Source organism: Mesoplodon mirus, assembly GCF_964341445.2.
Source record: "Mesoplodon mirus genome assembly, chromosome: 14".
NCBI classification, from domain to species: Eukaryota; Metazoa; Chordata; class Mammalia; order Artiodactyla; family Ziphiidae; genus Mesoplodon; species Mesoplodon mirus.
The window spans coordinates 76,445,179-76,460,326 of NC_138990.1; positions in this window are offsets into that span (position 1 = coordinate 76,445,179).

Sequence of the window (15,148 nt, forward strand, 5' to 3'; positions counted from 1 at the left end):
GATCAAGGAAATCTTCTTGGATGAAATGGCATTTGAACTGGATCTCGACCAATAAGAAAGTAAGGAGAGGGTCTTCCTGATGTGGGAAACCATCTGAGCAAAGGCACAGAGGTGGGAAAGCAGAGGGCATATTTGGGGAATGATAATTCCAACTGACTGAAGTGTAAATGAAACAGGGAGGTAAAATGAAAAGGTAGGCTGCAAATGAAAAGGTAGCTTTTGTAGGGCCTTGAATGCCATGCTAATTTGGATATTATGCTCAATAGCAGTAGTGTTCATTTGGGCGATAATAATCTGTACTATCAACAATTGTTGAATATTGGGTAATGAGAAAGTAAGGAAGGGAATAGATCATTATTTTGAGAAAAGCGGCACTGAATGGAGTAACAACAGCAAAACAGTTTGAAGAACTAGCAGGCTAAAAAATGGTTTGAGAGATATAGTAGCTTTAAAACATGTTCACAATTTTTTTTGAAATTCCTTTCTTTACGAAGTGGACACTCGGCAATAGAAATAAAAGCAAAAGTAAACAGATGGGACCTAATCAAACTTATAAGCTCTTGCACAGCAAAGGAAACCATGAACAAAATGAAAAGACACCCTATGGAATGGGAGAAAATATTTGCAAACGATGCGATTGACAAGGGCTTCATTTCCAAAATATACAAACAGCTCATATGACTCAATAACAAAAAAACAAAAAAACCCAGTCAAAAAATGGGTAGAAGACCTAAATATACACTTCTCCAAAGAAGACATACAGGTGGCTAACAGGCACATGAAAAGATGCTCAACATCACTAATTATTAGAGAAATGCAAATCAAAACTACAAGGAGATATCAACTCACACCAGTCAGAGTGGCCATCATCAAAAAGTCTACAAATAATAAATGCTGGAGAGGGTGTGGAGAAAAGGGAACCCTCCTACACTGTTGGTGGGAATGTAACTTGGTGCAGCCACTGTGGAAAACAGTATGGAGGTTCCTTAAAAAACTAAAAATAGAATTACCACATGATCTACCAATCCCATTCCTGGGCATATATCCAGAAAAGATGAATACTAATTCGGAAAGATATGTGCACCAAAATGTTCATAGTAACACTGTTTACAATAGCCAAGACATGGAAGCAACCTAAATGCCTGTCAACAGATGAATGGATAAAGAAGATGTGGTGTAGATACACAATGGAATATTACTCAACCATAAAAGAGAATGAAGTAATGCCATTTACAGCAACATGGATGGACCTACAGATTATCATACTAAGTAAAGTAAGTCAGATAAAGATAAATATATGATATCACTTATATGTGGAATCTAAAAAATAGTACAAATGAACTTATTTAGAAAACTGAAACAGACTCACAGACATAGAAAACAAACTTACAGTTACCAAAGGGGAAAGGGGCAGGGGAAGGGATAAATTAGGACTTCGGGATTAGCAGATGTATACTACCATATATAAAATAGATAAACAAAAGGATTTACTGTATAGCACAGGGAACTATATTCAATATCTTGTAATAAACAATAATGGAAAAGAATAGAAAAAAGAATATAGATATATACATATATATGTATAAACAAATCACTTTGCTGAACACCTGAAACTAACATAATATTGTAAATGAACTATACTTCAAAAAAATAAAATAAAAAAGAGGTGGAGACTAAATCTGCTCCTTTGAGTGTGGGCTAGATTTAGTGACTTGATTCTAGCAAACAGAATTAGGCAGAAGTGATAGTCTGCCACTTCTGAGATTAGGTCATAAAAGGCATTGGCTTCCTTCTCTGATCTCTTGCCTTCTGGGAGCACTTGCTCTGGGGGAAGGCCCCTGGTGTGCTGTGAGAGAACTCAACCTTGGAAATGGATTCTGCAGCCCCAGCCAAGTTCTGGTTGACATCTTGATTGCAGTCTCCTGAGACTCCCAGGGCCAGAACGACCACCAACTAAGCCGCTGATCTTATATTCCTGATCTACAGAAACTGTGAGATAATAAGTGTTTGTTGTTTTAATCTGTTAAATTTTGAGGTAATTTGTTATGCAGTAATAGATAACTGATGCAGGAGGTGTCGAAACAGGAGAGTCTTAAACATGTTTGCATTCCCCATAATTGTTTGTAATCCTGAGAACCTTGTGTAGGCCTTTCATTTTATGCCAATTTAAACGAAATTTAAATATTTTAAAAGTTGGCATTTAATTAAGAATTTTAAATATTCAGTGCCCTTCTGGCTTTGCCTCTCAATGGTTCTCCTTGGGGTTTTGTCACTTACTCATTGCCACCTGCTGGAGAAGAGAAGAAGTGCCATTGAATACTTGCCTTTCCTGTAACAGACCTGTTAACCTTTCTCAGCCGTGGAAATCATACCAAGTCCTCAAAGGAGTCGCCCCTTATTGCCCCAGGTGGAAGTCAGAGGAATGTTTGTGGTATGGACTCGGGAAGGAGAAGGTTCTCTGACCTTTCCATTCCTGTGTCCTTCAACCTGCAGTTGCCCCTTCACCCGAGAGGATGGGAGGGTGTAACTTGATGAGCTGGGATAACAGCAGGTGAATTCACCAACTGGTCCTGAGAGCCAGGAGAAGTGCCAGTGGTGATAATACTGGCTGCTTCCATACCTACGCTTTTGGGATCAGAGCAGCTTTGATACTCTGTGGACAGGTTAGGTTTACTTATTTAGGCTAATGTCAGATGACCTTAGAAATAAAAATTAGAGAAAGCTATTTTCAAGCCTGTTCTTATAGATAGATTAGGCTTAAACAAGAGATTTGAAAACTTCTTCCACACAGACCACTAAAATTTTTCATGGCTCTATGAACAAATCTAACTTTTTGTTTCAAGAATATTACTAATGGAAATTATTTTTCCAGTCTGTCCACATCCCCGTTGAGCTCCAGTTCAGGTAACCAGAGTGTGTGCCCTCACCCCAGCATGTCTCTCACCCGAATCTGACAGGTCTCTGCCTCTGCTCTCAGCAACCTCCAATCCACTCCCTCTCTGCAACTAGAACGATCATTATAAAATGCAGACCATTTTATAAACCACTTCCCTGCTTTAGAATCCTTCAGTGGTTTTTGAAGTCCAGACCCTGGGGGCCACTCAGAGGCTGTCCTAGTCTCTTCTTTTAACCCTTTCCTGTCATTCTCAGTTTTTGCCATGTTAACCCACTTCCATTTCCCAAGCAGTATCCTCTGTCTCATTTCTGGGCCTTCATGCACACATACACACCGCAGTCTCTTTGTTTGAGCAACTGGCTGACTTTTACTCATTTGTTAGGCCTCAGATACCTTTCACAAGAGGTGTCTGGCCTCCCGAAGGCTGGTGGGGCTCTGCTCCCCCTCCATGTCCTGGCCAGACCCAGGAAAGCACCATCACACTGTCTGTGAGGAACCGTGTCCTTATCACCATCCCCTTTACACTGCAGGCTTCCTGAGGGTAGGCACTGAGTCTTGTCTACTTTTGTATTCCCATGCCTAGTACTGTGCCTGGCACATAATAGGTGTTCAAAAAATAAATGTTGCATGAATAAATGAAAGAGTATACTTGAAGCACTTTTAACTCCCAAGAAAAAATATGTATGCTGTCAATTTTACAGAGTAAATTAGAATCAAAATCTTTCTTTAAAACTAAGTTTTCTGATAAAAGAGAAATTCACAACTTACTCCCATAATTTTACTTAAAAAAATAATGATGCAAGAAACAAAAATGTACCATGAATCCATTATAAATAAGATTCATGAGACTCATTCAAATCTTTCTTTCCCAAGACCTGACTTTATCAACAGAATATATATATAAGAATGAGATTTTCCACAAGACCAAAATACTATTATGAAAAATAAGGGTGAATTTACACACTGATTAAATTTGGCCATATTTATATAATCCATAATATTCATTCCCACTAAAGCCATGAAAGTACTTGAATAAACTTTTGAATAACTTTGAATAAAGTTGTAGAATACTTGTTTCTTTTCAAGAGGCAAAAAAGCAGGACAAGTTTAAATTCTGGGCCTCCAAACCAAATTTCAGAAAGGCTTAATAGCATCCAAATGACCTTCTTGTTAGTGATGCCTATTCATCCTTTACCATGCAGGCTCCCGAACACCCCAAAGGCTGTGGGGCTGCAGCTCTGCCTGTGAAACTGACACAACTCCGTGCACTGGCACGTGGCAAGGACCCTGAGGTCACAGCCCGGTTTCATGATGTGGAGATACTCTTAAGTGATGAATGGTAAGGATTTTATGTTCTGTCTGCAAATCATGATGGGATCTCATAGTACAAGATATAAAGCAATTTGTTCTCAAATATTGCTTTGCCACCTCCACTGCTCATTAACTTAATTTTGTGGGAGTTTCTTGATAGAAGACAAACACTTTTATGAATGAGTCACAAATATTATTACATTAATTCTTTAGAAAATACAATTCTATCGTTATATATGAAAATGGTCATTGCTTTTCTTCATTTTCCAGAGATAAATATGTTTTCCAAGGAGGGCAAAGGACAAAAGCAGAAAGAAAAAATGCCTCCTGGTATTCTCCTGGTGGGGACTTCCCTCCAGCTACAAGAATGTTAGTGTAGTAGCTTCATGACGGCCCCAGAGATATCACGTCTAATTCCTGGAACCTGTAAATGTTACCTTACCTGGAAAAAGGGTCTTTGCAGATGTGTTTTTTTCTCAAATTTCTTTTCAGAAGGGGGGGTTATCCTGAATTATCCAGTGGGCCTAAATGCCATCACATACATTTTTTAAAAAAAATTTATATATTTTATTTATTTTTATTTTTGGCTGTGTTGGGTCTCCGTTGCTGCACGCGGGCTTTCTCTAGTTGCAGCGGGTGGGGGCTACCCTTCGTTGTGGTGCACGGGCTTCTCATTGTGGTGGCTTCTCTTGTTGTGGAGCACAGGCTCTAGGTGCACAGGCTTCAGTAGTTGTGGCACGTGGGTTCAGTAGCTGTGGCACACGGGCTTAGTTGCTCTGCAGCATGTGGGATCTTCCTGGACCAGGGCTCAAACCCGTGTCCCCTGCATTGGCAGGCGAATTCTTAACCACTGCACCACCCGGGAAGCCTTTTTTTTTTTTTTTTTTAAACATACTGATTCACAATTTTTTAAATGTTTATTTATTTATTTATTTTGGCTGCGTTGGGTCTTCGTTGCTGCACGCTGGCTTTCTCTAGTTGCAGCGAACGGGGGCTACCCTTCATTGTGGTGCGCAGGCTTCTCATTGTAGTGGCTTCTCTCGTTGCAGAGCATGGGCTCTAGGTGCACGGGCTTCAGTAGTTGTGGCCTGCGGGCTCAGTAGTCGTGGCTCACTGGCTCTACAGTGCAGGCTCAGTAGTTGTGGCACACAGGCTTAGTTGCTCCGCGGCATGTGGGATCTTCCAGGACCAGGGCTCGAACCTGTGTCCCCTGCATTGGCAGGTGGATTATTAACCACTGCGCCATCAGGGAAGCCCCCATCACATACATTCTTTTAAGAGAGAGGCAGACAGAGATTTGACAGAGACATAGTGGAGGAGATGAAGACGGAGGCAGAGATTGGAGTGATGTCGCCACAGCAAGGAAGGCCAGCAGCCACCAGAAGTTGGAAGAGGCAAGGAATGAATCCTCCCCTAAAGCCACCAGAGTGAGAAGGCCCTGCTGACACCTTGATTTTGACCCAGTGACACTGATTTCATACTTCTGGCCTCCAGAACTGTGAGAGAATAAATTTTTGGTTTTTTAAGCCACCCAGTTTGTAGTAATTTGTTACACAGCCACAGGAAACTGATACAACTAGGGTGACGTTAACATCCATTATAATGAGTTTATGGGGCAAAATGTTTATTTTAGTGGAATTTGATTACAATCGTGAGGATTCAGTCAATAAATATTTATCAAACACTTACTATGTGTCATGAGCCTATAAGCTCCATTGGGCAAATATTTTTGTTTTGTTCACTACTATATGTTCAGCATCTAGAACAGTGCTTGGCACATAGCAGCTGCTCAGTAAATATTTTGGAATGATATTTGCTTGCCACTCTTCTAGGCCCTAGGATACAGCAGTGAACAACGTAGATGACGTCTCTGCACTTGGGGAGCTTACATGCTACTGGAGAAGAGACAATAAATACACAATAAATATATTACTTATGCCTAGTAATGATCAATGCTCTATGGGAAAAGCAGAGTGAAGGAGACTGGGAATGTGAGGTGGTGGCTTTTTAGATACAGGAGTTAGAAAAGGCTTCTCTGTGACATTCGAAGAGAGGCCTGAATGAGGTGAGAGCACCGGCCTTAAGGATGCTAATTATAAATCTGATATTTTTTTGAACTCTGGAATTTCTTAGGAGGATTTAGGGTAGAAGCTCATAGGAAACACTGATTCTTCTCTGTGGAGAAATATTAAAGACCACCACTTCAAAAATTGCTGGAATACATCCTGCAGACTCTCTTAAATTTTGTTAATAAAGGACTTAGAATAATGCTACCAGAAGGACTCTAGGAATGTAGTACCACTTTAAATTAAGAAACAAAGCAATAAACAGGAAGGTGCATGATTTGCATTCTCTCCACAACTTTTTATTTGTGAAATGTATTAAACTGAATCAAAACACATAAGACGCAGAAATTTAACTTTCATCCAGAATAAAACTCTGATATATTCTCTGGATAAAATTTGTTAATCCCTAAAAACTTGCTGTAAGATGAACTGTTCGTTACAACATGTTCCCTTAAAACAAAAGCACTGCATTTGACTTCAGGAGAGCTAGGTTTGAGTGCCATTTCTTCTAGTTATTAGTTGTGACTGTGGGGACACAGTATCTATCTGGGATCCACTTCCATCTGCCCCCTTCCCAGTAACGTCCCAATCTTGCTCAGGCATCCACCCTGCCCCATACACCCTAGCACTTTAGGAGAAGCCAGCTCCATCCCCAGTGCCATGGGTAATCCCCTGCCCTTTCCCAGTGGTTTTGTCAGAAATGGGCATTAATCAGTATAAGTTAGGATTTCCATTTTTACTGGCCAAACATATTCTAACTAATAGCACTAATGTTGGACAAATTACTTAACTGTCCAGCATCCCAGTGCTCTAATCTATAAAACGGGGGTGATTCTGTTTACCCTATCTACCCAACATACTTACTGTAAAAGTGCTTTTTTTTATTTTGCAAAATGGACTATATCCTAAGATGGTATTATGTCAAAAGAAAGAAAATTAAGTTGAGTAGCTTGGGGCATTTCCTATAAACCATCAGATTATAGTTAAATTTGCAAATTATGGAAGATATTTTCTTTCAAAAAACAACTATTTCAAATATATGCATTCAACGAGTATCATAGAATTAGCACCATTGTCAGTTTATCCATTTATTCATTCAGTCTTTCAACCAGTATTTATCGAGCACCCACAATGCACCAGCCACTATAGTAGATGCTGGGGGTCCAGTAATTGGCAAAATGGTCACAGGCCCTGCCCTCAGGGAGCTGCAGCTGACAGCAATGCTGCTGCAGTGCCCAAACACTTATAGACCCATCTCAGAGGCAATTTCTCAGCAAGGCAAGAACACCAGTCTCATTATTTTACTGCTAGGCTTGTTTTGCGAAACCAATGACACTAGTTTGACTACTTATCTTATTCACTAGTCTTTTTGCCAAATTACTTTTGTCAGTTTTTTAAAAGATTAACTTGTTCTCGAAGAAGAAATACTTGGCACCATTGAGGTACTCAAAAGAATACACCTTAAGCTCAGAAATCAATTTCAACCCAAAAGGATGAAACTGGTTCTAAGTATGTTTGATCCATGGTGATTCAAAATATATTGAGAACCATTCTTTTGAAGGAGCCATCACTTCTTAAATAAATGCATGTTGAGGTTCTGTTTTAAAACTCACATTATTTTTAGCCCCAGCTAAAGAACTTGGCATTACCTTACAAAGAATAGGCTTCAGAGTGGCAGTGACTGCAGTTGCTCCCTATGATTCTATCACTGTGATTGTGAAACCTTCACTTTAAACACCTGGGGAGATAAAAGAAGAGGATCAGGGATGGAGCCCTGAGGAGCCCTTAGAGGGCAAAGGGAATAGAATTTGCTGGCAAAGAAGGCAGAAAACCAGAAAAATACCCAGAAGAGAAAATATTGTGAAAGGAGGAATGCTCTGACCACATAAACCCTCCTGAAACTCCACCAAAATGTCAGTAAAGGAATAAAACAAGAATAAAGCCACAAGAACAAAGAAAGCAAGAGAAGAAATAAGAGCGGGTGAATCTAGAGCTTAACAACATCTGGAAAGTTGTTAACAGAAAAGAGAAGTAGCAACTAAGGTAGAAGGCAGCAGTAGTTGTAGTCAGAGTATGGGGTTCAAAGGAATGATTTTAAAGTGCCTGGATGAGGTGGAAGAGAATAGGTCCCTGGGGATGAGGAAGGCAAAGATCTAAAGTCCAAGAGGTCTCGGGAAGGACAGGTTTTCTGCTAAGAGGTGACATCTCTGAGAATGATGCAGATGACAGCAGGTATGTATGAAATCTGTGATGCCATTTACAGGATATAGACATGTAGATTACATGTAGCATAGAGTTTATACATTATAGAATATCTGTAATACATGTACTATAGAATATTTATATACAAACATAATGTTTCTGGAAGAATACACACAAAGCTGTTTTTGAAAATTTAGACCCTTTTACATCGTAGAGTGTGTTTATCATGGACAAAAAGGATCCTTTTAAAATAAGGCAAAAGTTTTTCATTAGTTCCTCTTGATAGTTTTCATATCAGAACTGTAACATGTTTCTTAGTTATATTTTACATTACATTTGGGGTATTGTTTAAGTTTATAGATTCTGAAGCTTTTGAACACAAAAGTTCCTGTACACCATTAGTGGGATCTAGTCTAAGAACAAAAAAAAAAAAAAAAGAAAAGAACAGAAACAAAAACAAAAACCATCCAACAAAAAACAAACAAAACTCAATCATGCTTTTCTTGAAAAAAAAAAAAAACCTATTGTTTTGCTTGTTTCTGAGTCATCTTAAGAGCTTGAATTGATCTTCCATTTCTAAGGTAATGTTCCTTAGAGTGTAGGGTAGGGCAGGTGAACAAGCAGAGGATTCTGGTCCAGGCTTTGTCATTAACTATTTTCATGACATAGCCTGGGCTATTTAATTTCCTCCTCTGCAAAATGGAAAGGACACTCTACCTGCCTCACAGGTTGGATGTGAGATTCCAATGATATAATGTGAAATACTTTAAAAACTACAGTTATACAAATGAAAGATTCTTATTTTTATTTGCTGCTTTTAAACTCTCCTCCTTTCCCCTTTTCTTAAAATTCATACTTTCCTAATGGTTCCAGAAGTGATGGCAGGTCAGAGAGCCTTCTGAGCTAGTCCAGCTACCCAGTTGGTCTGAGATAAGAAACTGGGGAAGTTGGAGAGAGGTAGAACTAACAGCGGATCACAGAAGAACTAACAAGGAAATATTGGTTCAGAGTCTCCTTGTGAGAGAAAGAAAAACTGAGGCAAAATGCAATTTCTCTTCACTCCCATAAGAGTAAAACAAATTTACAAGATCTCATTAAAACAATGAGAGACAAACAAGTTCTGAAAATTTCTTGGTGAGTAAGGAATAACAAAGAAAATGAATTGTATGGCACTCATTATTAATTATGTATATGTATGTCCATAATGTCATTGATATGACTTTATTTAGTGAGCTTGTTACCGAGTCCAAGCTCATACTGCTCACCCCACAACAGGCCAGTAAACCAAGAGATGAGGTGCTGGGGCAAGGAATAGTGCCCTTATTCAGAAAGACAGCAGGCCAAGAAGATGGTGGACTAGTGTCCCAAAGAACCATCTTACCTGATTTAGAATTCATGCACTTTTTATACTAGAAGGGGAGGGGGTGTGGCTGTTTGTTGTAAACTTCTTGGTGCCGGAACCCTTTGTTCTTGCAGCTGTCCATGTAGGCCTGGTCACAATGTTCCTATAAACCTCCAACAAGACAAATGTTATTCTCTGTTTCTGCAACTTTTTATCTTGAAATGATGGAAAAAGTGTTATACCTTTAAATGTCAGAGCCTTGAGAATGGGCTATCATTTCCAGCTATAGGCAACATTCTTTTACAAAGGTGCAGAGCCAGCATGACTAAGCACAGGCAACAGAGCACCAGGGTTAGAACTAAAGGAATAGGTCCAATACGAAGTCAGTTTTGTTCTTCTATGTTACAGGCTGTTTTATATTAGTGAACATTTTTTAAAATGTACTTTTTTGAGCTTCCCTGGTGGCACAGTGGTTAAGAATCTGCCTGCCAATGCCGGGGACACAGGTTCGATCCCTGGTCCGGGAAGATCCCACATGCCACGGAGCAACTAAGCCCATGCGCCACAACTACTGAGCCTGTGCTCTAGAGCCCATGCTCGGCAACAAGAGAAGCTACCACAAGGAGAAGTCTGCACACTGTGACGAAGACCCAATGCAGCAAAAATAAAATAAATAAATAATTTTTTTTAAAAAATGTACTTTTTTCGGCTTCCTCCTGCCATATTTTTGTTCCTGCCTCCATATTCCTCATGAAGTGTTTCAGTTTGTCAGCCACATGTTCTCTTGGCAAGGTTTTCAGGAACATAACTTTTAAGGTTGGCAAAAGGATACTGTACCACACCCTATCCATCTGAACGTGATTATGATGCCATAAATCACTTATTTTCATAATAAAATGTACCATGCTTCTTTTTATTAATAATTCAAGACGAACAGAAATATTGTTATTTGTTTGAGTAGAGCTCCACTGTTGTTTTTCTTTAGAATGTTAATTCCCTATCTTGCATTTCCTTCCTCATAGATAAATACAAGGAATATTTTTCTTCTTGGAAAAAGTGAGCATTCTTCAAAGACAAGTAAAAGATAGACCTCAGTGTACAGGTTTAGCATAACAAGCACATGTAGTCTGTGAAAATTCAGAAACGTTACTTCTTTCCAAACTATGTTTAATGATGGATTGCATAGATCTCTTGAATTAGAAACTGTGTTTTCCTACATTTAATAAAAACTCAAATGGCTAAGGCTTAAACAAGATAACACTGAGTCTGGAGGTTGGCAGTATTATTTCTGTGGCTCAAAGGTGTGAGGGCCAAAGTTTCTCAGATTTTTCTTGGCCTTTCTCTCATGATTATAAGATGAATGCTGTGACTCTAACCATCACATTCAAGTTCCAGGAAGGATGAAGGAGGAAAAGAGAAAAGGCAAAGACCAAAAGGCCAAGCTAGCCAAATCTTTCCCCTCTAATGACCTTTCCTGAAAACCCCATTTACTTCTCTCTGGCCAGGATGGTATCACGTGACCTCCTAGCTGCAAGGAAATTGGGAAATACAGGTTTTTGTTTTTGTTTTCAGCTGGGTATATTGCCACCTCCAGCAAAAGCAGGAAGGAAGAAAGGAAAAATAGTTACTGGTCAAACAACTGGCAGTCTCTACCACATCCTTTTCTTGGAAAAATATTACTTTATTTCAAGATCATGTCTGCAGCCCAATGGTTATTTCTTAATTATAAGATCAATAAAGAAGAACCTCTACAAAATTGCCCCACTGCTGCTTTCAGTCCCTAATGGACTGAGTCATAAGTGCTGGTTTGAATTTCTCAATGCTATTATATTATTAAAGCTAGTCAGTTTTTCTTCTCTTGGGGGAATAGCTTCTAATGGAAAAATAAAAGAACTTAAGACACTACATATGCAAAACTGTAGTAAGTGGGTCTTAAGATGATTTTTTAAAAGTATATTTTCACGGGTCATTTGTAATACAGCAGTTTTGGGGAAAAAATAACTACCCATACATTAGAAGTTAATCACCCTTATGACCACTTCAGTGCATAAGGTATAGTGGTAGGAGAACTAGCTTTGAAATTAGACACACCTGTATTTGCAATATAGGTAATTTAAAAAGTCTCTGAAGTGACCTGCCTGTTTTTGCCCTTGCCATTTACAGACCATTCTCACCCAGCTGCAGAAAGACACTAGGTGATGTCAGATCACATCACCCTTCTCAAAACCCCCAGTGGCTCCCCATCTCAGTCAAAGAAGCCAAAATCCTTACAACGGCCTCCAAGATCCTCTCCTTCTCTGTACCCACCTCCCCCCCCGCCATGTCTTTCTGACCTCATTCCTGTGTCTTTTCCTCCTCTTCTCTCTGTTCCAGCCACCCTAGCCTCCTTGCTGTTCCTCAAACATCTGAGCACACTCCCCCCCACCCCCGAGAACTCAGCACTGGCTCTTCTCTGCCTGTAGCCCTTCCCCCCTGATATCCACGGGGCCCACCCCTCACCCTTTCAGGGCTTTTTTGAAGGTCACCTTTTCTAACAAGGTCCTTTAAATTACCAGCACAAGCTTTCCCTCAGCTTCCTTAATTTTCTGTATCAGCTGCATTTATCACCACCATCTTTTTATTTCAGTTCATTTCGGTGGTAGAAGGGGGGTAAAGTCTTTACTCCTAGTCCAATATTTTCTTTTAAGTTATTTTTCTAAGTAATACGGTAAAAAAAAAATTCAAACAGTTCAAAAAGTACACAGGAAAACTAAGTCTGAGAATTTTCTGGGAAGATGGTAGTGGTAGCAGTCTAGTGTTTGAATCATCCTGTACGCTCCCATTTAATGACAAGAACAAAACTCAAAACCCTCAGCTAACATCTATAATAAAATCAGGCGATATAAAGAGCCATAGATTCCAAAATGAGAAAACAAGACCCTCGTGGTGTCAGGAAGATTATGAAAGGAAGTACAGAAGCCAAAGGCAATTTTGAAGGCCCTGGGAATCCGAGAACCCTAAAACTACCATCAGGTGTTCTGAGAATTGACAATTGAGCAGGCTGTTCTGAGAACAGCAGCAGAAATCAAGACAGACTCTGCAGGCTCCAATATGCAGTTGAGTATGATGAGACTACAGAAAGGTCTGATAATGCTGAAGTGGTCTGGGGGCCCTGAAATGACCAAGGGACCCTCCTCCCAAAAAAGTCCCACCTTCCCTGGTGGTCCAGTGGTAAAGAATCCGCCTTCCAATGCAGGGGAATGCAGGTTCGATCCCTGGTCTGGGAACTAAGATCCCACATGCTACGGGGCAACTAAGCCCACGCGCCATGACTACTGAGCCACACGCCTCAACCAGAGAGTCTGTGTGCGATGCACTCCAGAGCCTGCGCACCACAACTAGAGAGAGAAAACCCACACACCACAACTAGAGAGAAGCCTGCACGCTGCAATGAAAGATCCTGCGTGCTGCAATGAAGATCCCACGTACCACAACTAACACCCGACACAGCCAAAAAATAAAAATAAATAAATAAAATAAATATTAAAAAAAAAAAGTCCCACATTGAGGAGAAACTTCTATGAGCAGGAATAGCAGAGGCAAAGAAAATAGGAGATCCAGAAAAAAGGTGGTGGATGAGTAGCATAGAAAATCTCAGAAAGTTCAAGCCCATATTTTTAAAATATCACATCATACAAACAACAGAGTTGAAAGCTGTTGGGGGAGGCCATCTGACCCAGGCCCTGAAAGTCCACGCACATTCTTGCTAGGTAGGCCAGAAGGCAATGTACTGACCACTCTTTACCTGGGCCATTTTCTCAGGGTTTTGTTTGCAGCAAGCAACCTTGAGGGGTGAAGTAATGTCTTCCCCACCTCCACCCCAAATTACAGTCTTGTTCCCAAATACTATGAAACTGGGGACTCCCCCAAGCTCAGTGTTTCCCTCCTATAACATAGCCCACTGGGTGTGAAGGCATCCATGGGGGTCCCTCTGCATCTCCCCCAAGGAACTTGGGGGACAGAGGGAGCCAGCACAAATGAAGAGCATGCTGACACTTCAACTACTGCTTTTACCATTAGTAACAAAGTCCTTTGTCTTTGATATAGGAGTCTCATGTCTTCTGTCAACATCCATGAAACTGCGGCATGCTAACTTGTTAACTTATAAATATGGTAAAATCCTAGACCCTGCACAGTTCTTGACAGAATCTAGAAAATCTGTCCTAGGCTGCTTCTCCCTTGTAGGAGTACAGTACAACTCATTCCACTTAAAATATGAGCAAAGAAAAAGGATCACGATTGAATATCATTCAAAGTGTTTTTTTTGTTTGTTTCATTTTGTTTTTTAAATAGGAGAACCAGAGAATAATAATATCTGGACAATGAAACCATATCAGAAAAACATACCCACAAAATGAAAGAAAACTATAGCTATCATAATACTTCAGATTAGCTAAAAGAAAATGATAAAAACTGTAAGGGGAAATGTAAATTACAATGTGAAAAATTCTGAAAGTGATTTGAAAAAAGATTTAAAAAGAGGAGTAAAAAACCCAGGAAAGATGAAAAAGTCATCTCAAAAATGAAGACTAGAGTGAATAAATACAACAAATAATGTCCTAAAATGAGGAAAATGTGAGAAATAAAAAAGAATTGGAGGGACCTCCCTGGTGGCGCAGTGGTTAAGAATCCGCCTGCCAATGCAGGGGACACGGGTTAGAGCACTGGTACCAGAAGATCCCACATGCCGCAAAGCAACTAAGCCCGTGCACCACAACTACTGAGCCTGCGCTCTAGAGCCCACGAGCCACAACTACTGAGCCCGCACGTCACAACTACGGAAGCCCACGTGCCTAGAGCCTGTGCTCCGCAACAAGAGAAGCCACCACAATAAAAAGCCTGCGCACCGCAACGAAGAGTGACCCCCGCTCGCTGCAACTAGAGAAAGCCCGCGTGCAGCAATGAAGACCCAACGCAGCCATAAATAAATAAATAAATAAATAAATTAAATAAGCAACAAGGCTATACTGTATAGCACAGGGAAATATAGCCATTATTTTGTAATAACTTTAAATGGAGTATAATCTATAAAAATATTGAATCATTACATTGTATACCTGAAATGAATATAATATTGTAAATTGACTATAATTTTAAAAATAATAAATTAGTAGTAATATTAGTAAATAAGTAGTTCAAATATTATTTCTAACAAAAAATACTTAATTTCATATCTCACTTAAATAAAAGAATGTTTAAAGTTAAGTTTCTTGAGTAATATCCTGTCCTCTGACACTATCACTTGAATACCCTAGTTTACAAAGAGCCTTTCCATATACGATTACACCAGTC